Genomic DNA, 7,043 nt, shown 5'->3' with positions numbered 1-7,043 from the left:
GACACGAGGGTACACATGTATAAGGGAAAGAAACCTGAGGTAACCTTTCCCCCCTCACATGAGTTGAACGAATTATGTGAAAAAGCTTGGGAATCTCCAGACAAAAAAAACTGCAGATTCCCAAAAGGATTCTTATGGCGTATCCTTTCCCGCCAACGGACAGGATACGTTGGGAATCCTCCCCTAGGGTGGAAAAAGCATTGACACGCTTATCCAAAAAGATAGCGCTGCCATCCCAAGATACAGCTACCCTCAGGGATCCTGCTGACCGCAAGCAGGAGGTTACCTTGAAGTCCATTTACACACATTCTGGTACCTTACTCAGACCGGCGATTGCGTCGGCCTGGGTTTGTAGCGCGGTAGCAGCATGGACAGATTCAAATTTTCTACCTTATATTCCCTCACAGCCTAAGAAAGTGCCACATTATCAAATGCAGTCCTTTCGATCACAAAGAAACAAGAAAGTACGAGGTGCGTCCTTTCTTGCCAGAGGTAAGGGCAGAGGAAAAAAGCTGCACAACACAGCTAGTTCCCAGGAACAGAAGTCCTCCCCGGCCTCTCCAAAATCCACCGCATGACGCTGGGGCTCCGCTACAGAAGTCCGCCCCAGTGGGGGCACGTCTTCGGGTTTTAAGCTACATTTGGGTTCACTCACAGGTGGATTCCTGGGCAATAGAAATTGTTTCCCAGGGTTACAAGCTGGAATTCGAAGAGGTGCCTCCTCGCCGGTTTTTCAAACCAGCCCTACCAGCTTCTCCCCCGGAAAGGGATTCACAATTCACAAATTGTATCTTCAACAGGTGGTGGTCAAGGTTCCCCTGCTTCAACAAGGGAGGGGATATTACTCAACCCTGTTTGTAGTCCTGAAACCGGACGGTTCGGTCAGACCCATTTTAAATTTAAAATCCCTGAACCTATACTTGAAAAGGTTCAAGTTCAGGATGGAATCGCTAAGAGCGGTCATCGCCAGCCTGGAAGGGGGGGATTTTATGGTATCTCTGGACATAAAGGATGCATACTTTCATGTTCCCATTTATCCACCTCATCAGGCGTACCTGAGATTTGCGGTACAGGATTGTCATTACCAATTTCAGACGTTGCCGTTTGGGCTTTCCACGGCCCCGAGGATTTTCACCAAGGTGATGGCGGAAATGATGGTGCTCCTGCGCAAGCAAGGTGTCACAATTATCCCGTACTTGGACGATCTCCTCATAAAAGCGAGATCAAGAGAGCAATTTCTGAACAGCGTCTCACTTTCACTGAAGGTGTTACAGCAACACGGCTGGATTCTCAATATCCCGAAGTCGCAGTTGGTTCCTACGACTCGTCTGACTTTCTCGGGCATGATTCTGGATACAGACCAGAAAAGAGTTTATCTTTTAATAGAAAAAGCTCAGGAACTCATGACTCTGGTCAGGAACTTATTGAAGACAAAACAAGTGTCAGTGCATCACTGCACTCGAGTTCTGGGAAAGATGGTGGCATCATACGAAGCCATTCCCTTCGGCAGGTTCCATGCGAGGACGTTCCAATTGGACCTATTGGACAAGTGGTCCGGGTCACATCTACAAATTCATCAGTTGATCACCCTGTCCCCCAGAGCCAGGGTATCTCTCCTTTGGTGGCTGCAGAGTGCTCACCTTCTAAAAGGCCGCAGGTTCGGCATTCAGGACTGGATCCTGGTGACCACGGACGCGAGCCTCCGAGGTTGGGGAGCAGTCACGCAGGGAAGAAACTTCCAAGGTCTTTGGTCAAGTCAAGAGACTTGTCTTCACATCAACATCCTGGAGCTGAGGGCCATATACAACGCCCTTCGGCAAGCGGAAACATTGCTTCGCGACCTACCGGTTCTGATCCAGTCAGACAACATCACCGCAGTGGCTCATGTAAACTGCCAAGGCGGCACAAAGAGCAGAGTGGAAATGGCAGAAGCCACCAGGATTCTCCGCTGGGCGGAAAATCATGTAAGCGCATTTTCAGCAGTTCATTTCGGGAGTGGACAACTGAGAAGCAGACTTCCTCAGCAAACACAACCTGCATCCAAGAGAGGACTTCTTTAGGAAGCCTTCGCACAGATTGCAAGTCAGTGGGAACTGTCACAGATAGACATGATGGCATCCCGCCTCAACAAGAAGTTACAGAGGTATTGCACCAGGTCAAGAGACCCTTAGGCAGTAGCTGTAGATGCCCTAGTGACACCGTGGGTGTTCCAGTCGGTCTATGTATTTCCCCCTCTTCCTCTCATACCCAAGGTGTTGAGAATGGTAGGAGGGAGAGGAATGAGAACAATCCTCATTGTTCCAGATTGGCCACGAAGGACCTGGTATCCGAATCTGCAGGAAATGCTCACAGAAGATCCGTGGCCTCTTCCTCTGTGACAGGACTGGTTGCAACAGGTGCCATGTCTATTCCAAGACTTACCGCGGCTGCGTTGGACGGCATGACGGTTGAACGCTGGATCCTAGCGGATAAGGGTTTTCCGGATGAGGTAATTCCTACGCTAATAAAGGCTAGGAAGTACATGACATCTAAACATTATCACCGTATATGGCGAAAATATGTTTCTTGGTGTGAGGCCAGGAATGCTCCTTCGGAAGAATTCCATCTGGGCCGTTTCCTTCACTTCCTGAAAACTGGAGTGAATTTCGGCCTAAAATTAGGATGTATTAAGGTTCAGATTTCGGCCTTATCCATTTTCTTTCAAAAGGAATTGGCCTCTCTCCCTGAAGTACAAACTTTTGTGAAGGGAGTACTGCATATTCAGCCTCCTTTTGTACCTCTGGTGACGCCTTGGGACCTTAACGTGGTGTTAAGTTTCATTAAGTCACACTGGTTTGAACCACTTAAAACGGTGGAGTTGAAAAATCTCACTTGGAAGGTGGTCATGTTATTAGCCTTGGCTTCGGCTAGGCGAGTGTCAGAATTAGCGGCTTTATCACATAAAAGCCCCTATCTGGTTTTCCATATGGATAGAGCGGAATTGCGGACCCGTCCTCAATTCCTGCCAAAAGTGATTTCAACCTTTCATATGAACTATTGTGGTGTCTGTGGCTACGCGTGACTTGGAGGATCCCGAGTCCCTTGATGTGGTCAGGGCTTTGAAAATTTACGTGGCCAGATCGGCTACAGTCAGAAAAACAGAAGCACTGTTTGTCATGTATGCAACCAACAAGATTGGTGCCCCTGCTTCAAAGTAGACTATTGCTTGCTGGATCTGTAACACGATTCAGCAGGCGCATTCTACGGCGGGATTGCCGTTACCTAAATCGGTCAAGGCCCATTCAACTAGGAAGGTGGGCTCTTCTTGGGCGGCTGCCAGAGGGGTCTCGGCGCTACAGCTGTGCCGAGCTACTACTTGGTCGGGTTCAAAATCCTTTGCAAAGTTCTATAAGTTTGATACCCTGGCTGAGGAGGACCTCCTGTTTGCTCAATCGGTGCTGCAGAGTCAGCCGCACTCTCCCGCCCGTTTGGGAGCTTTGGTATAATCCCCATGGTCCTTACGGAGTCCCCAGCATCCTCTAGGACATAAGAGAAAATAAGATTTTAAACCTACCGGTAAATCTTTTTCTCGTAGTCCGTAGAGGATGCTGGGCGCCCGTCCCAAGTGCGGACTAATTCTGCAAGACTTGTATATAGTTATTGCTTAAATAAGGGTTATGTTATAGTCTCATCGGTCTTGGACTGATGCTATGTCATTTTCATACTGTTAACTGGATAGTATATTACAAGTTATATGGTGTGATTGGTGTGGCTGGTATGAATCTTGCCCTTGGATTAACAAAAATCCTTTCCTCGTACTGTCCGTCTCCTCTGGGCACAGTTTCTCTAACTGAGGTCTGGAGGAGGGGCATAGAGGGAGGAGCCAGTGCACACCAGATCTAAAGTCTTTCTTAAAGTGCCCATGTCTCCTGCGGAGCCTGTCTATCCCTATGGTCCTTACGGAGTCCCCAGCATCCTCTACGGACTACGAGAAAAAGATTTACCGGTAGGTTTAAAATCTTATTATCACGCTCGTCATGCTCAAAAGTACCGGGTTTCGATGTACAGTATATGGTTTTGCATTTTTCTTAGATGTGTTTATTTGGATTTTTGAGCTTGCATTTGACACCATTTTGCCTTCTCATTTTTTTTTATAGTTTCCTCTTTCTTTTTAGCTGCTTCAATATGCTGCTTTTTCACTTCACAAACAAGATTTCCAGTTTTGTGATGTAATGGTGAAAAAAATTGTCTTACATATTTTTTTTTTGCTTTATCTGGCCTAGGCCAATGCAGGTGTTCATTTCGTATGCTCTCTGGTGATTTATGGGCTGTTGGCACATCCTTTCCTTGTATTCTATTTTATTTTTTTGCAGTCAGTATTTATTAAATATTTAGGGGCAAGCAGAGCAAATAAAAAAAGAGGGGTAAGCAAAAATACTGTTACATTGTGTCAATTCAAATAGCAAATAATCTAATTAACCATTTCAAGAGATACCAATAATAACTATGGGGTCTATGTACTAAGCCTTGGACAGAGATAAAGTACCAGCCAATCAGCTCCTAACTGCCATGTGTTTGAAAAATGACATTTAGGAGCTAGTTGGCTGGTACTTTATCTCCGTCCAAGGCTTACTAAATAGATCCCTAAAACACAAAAAGGGATTAACAAGGAAAGACGTGAAAATGGAAAAACAATGGAGTCTATGTGCTGGCTTCCAATGTATAATATTCTGGGAAGCTTTTGCAATCAAGCCAGCAATAACACGTGGAGATACAGTGTACTCAGAAGGTCTATCAAGGGAGTTTGGAGTTATGTTCTTCATGTCCATCCTTTCTTTGTATTGTTTGGAAGATTAGGTCTACCACTGGCATATTGTTTTGATGTGATGTCTTGACTGGCATTCTCCGTAATACTGAGGGTGAGAGTTCTATTATCAGTTGAGGTTCTCTTTTAAACAGCAGGTCTTCTTTTTAAAAATAGCATAAACCATTTATCACTGGGGTGGTCATCAGTATATGGATTTTCTCTATGCTGGTTGTGGTCCCATTTATCTAACATCAGTAAGTTTGTTGTGTAGACTGCCTTTTAGAATGTTGAATTCTTGACATGTCTCGCAAAGACTTTAGCTGAGTAGACACTATACCAGGGGTGGGCAATTATTTCAGCTGGGGGGCCGCTTAACACTTCCAGCGAATATTCGAGGGCCACACACAAAATACTCAAAAAGAGGCCCCTTTTTACACATTACGGCAGACAGCGTGCCCTTTTTTTTACACATTACGGCAGATAGCGTCCCCCTTTTTACACATTACGGAAGACAGCGTCCCCTTTTTACACATTACAGCAGACAGCGTCCCCTTTTTACACATTATAGCAGACAGCGCCCCCATTTTTACACATTACAGCAGACAGTGCCCCCGTTTTTACACATTACGGCAGACATCGTCCGCCTTTTTACACATTACGGCAGACATCGTCCCCCTTTTTACACATTACGGCAGACATCGTCCCCCTTTTTACACATTACGGCGGACATCGTCCCCCTTTTTACACATTACAGCAGACAGTGCCCCCATTTTTACACATTACGGCAGACATCGTCCCCCTTTTTACACATTACGGCAGACATCGTCCCCCTTTTTACACATTACGGCAGACATCGTCCCCCTTTTTACACATTACGGCAGACAGCGTCCCACTTTTTTACATATTATGGCAGACATCGTCCCCCTTTTTACACATTACGGCAGACATCGTCCCCCTTTTTACACATTACGGCAGACATCGTCCCCCTTTTTACACATTACGGCAGACATCGTCCCCCTTTTTACACATTACGACAAACAGCGTTCCACTTTTTTACATATTATGGCAGACATCGTCCCCCTTTTTACACATTACGGCAGACAGCGTCCCACTTTTTTACATATTATGGCAGACATCGTCCCCCTTTTTACACATTACGGCAGACAGCGTCCCACTTTTTTACATATTATGGCAGACAGTCCCTTCCCCCCCCCTCCCCCTCCCCTAAACCCATATTGCAGATTTTAACTCCGCGGCCTCCCCACCCCTAAACCTATATGGCAGCTGAAGCGCTGATCCAGGGGCTGGCTGGACAGGGGGTTTACCTGTTTGTCACAGTGGCAGACGATCCCCACTGTCCGATGATCCGCGCTGCTGCCGCCGCCTGGAGTTGCTGCTGATGTGGCCTCTCCTGCTCCCGCTCGCTGGCCACCGCTTCTTCTCACTCAGCCGCCGCTCCTGCTCACTGCAGTGACCGCCCCCCGTGCCGCCCAGCGCGCGCATGGTAACAGAGGAAATCCCGGTCAGCTGACCCTGTGACGTGACCGGGATTTCCTCAGCGGCGCCGCGTCTGAGAGCAGTGCAATGACAAGCGGCCTGTCGGGCCGCTTGTCATTGCACTCTGGTGGGGCACAGCGGGCCTGGCACGATCGGTCCGCGGGCCGCATCCGGCCTGCGGGCCGCATGTTGCCCACCCCTACACTATACTGTAGGACTATACTGTATTATCCAATATATAGTCCCGAGGCAACTATCTTATAGTGTGGACCCCCAATATGTCAGTTTCACCTGCTGTTCATCGAATTGTTGCATCTGATGAGCTGCACATCAGATGGGATGAATCAATGTACAATGTGGTGTACATCGTGTAGTGTGTACGCATGACCACACATAGTTTACAGGAGCAATGATTAATTAGATACAATCCTCCGATATGATATATCATGCCATTATTTGGAAGACTGCATAGTGTATATGCTCCACATCATGTGCTCTGGGATTTAGTGACATTGGAACAATCGCCACATCATTTGTTAAATTGCATAGTGTGTAACCAGCTTTAGAGTGTCACTGATAATAGCTTCCAAAGCAACAGACACTGCATCTTTGCTGTACCTAAACCACTTGTAGACTGTGGCCAAATATTAGTCATTAAAATCCACCTGTTTGTAAAAAAGGAATAGGCCTATTACAATTTAAAAACTCTTGGAAAATAAAACCCTGTAAGTGAACAGATATTAACCAGTCAAAGAACACA

This window comes from Pseudophryne corroboree, chromosome 8 (assembly GCF_028390025.1).
Source record: "Pseudophryne corroboree isolate aPseCor3 chromosome 8, aPseCor3.hap2, whole genome shotgun sequence".
NCBI classification, from domain to species: domain Eukaryota; kingdom Metazoa; phylum Chordata; class Amphibia; order Anura; family Myobatrachidae; genus Pseudophryne; species Pseudophryne corroboree.
This window is presented reverse-complemented; position numbering follows the sequence as displayed.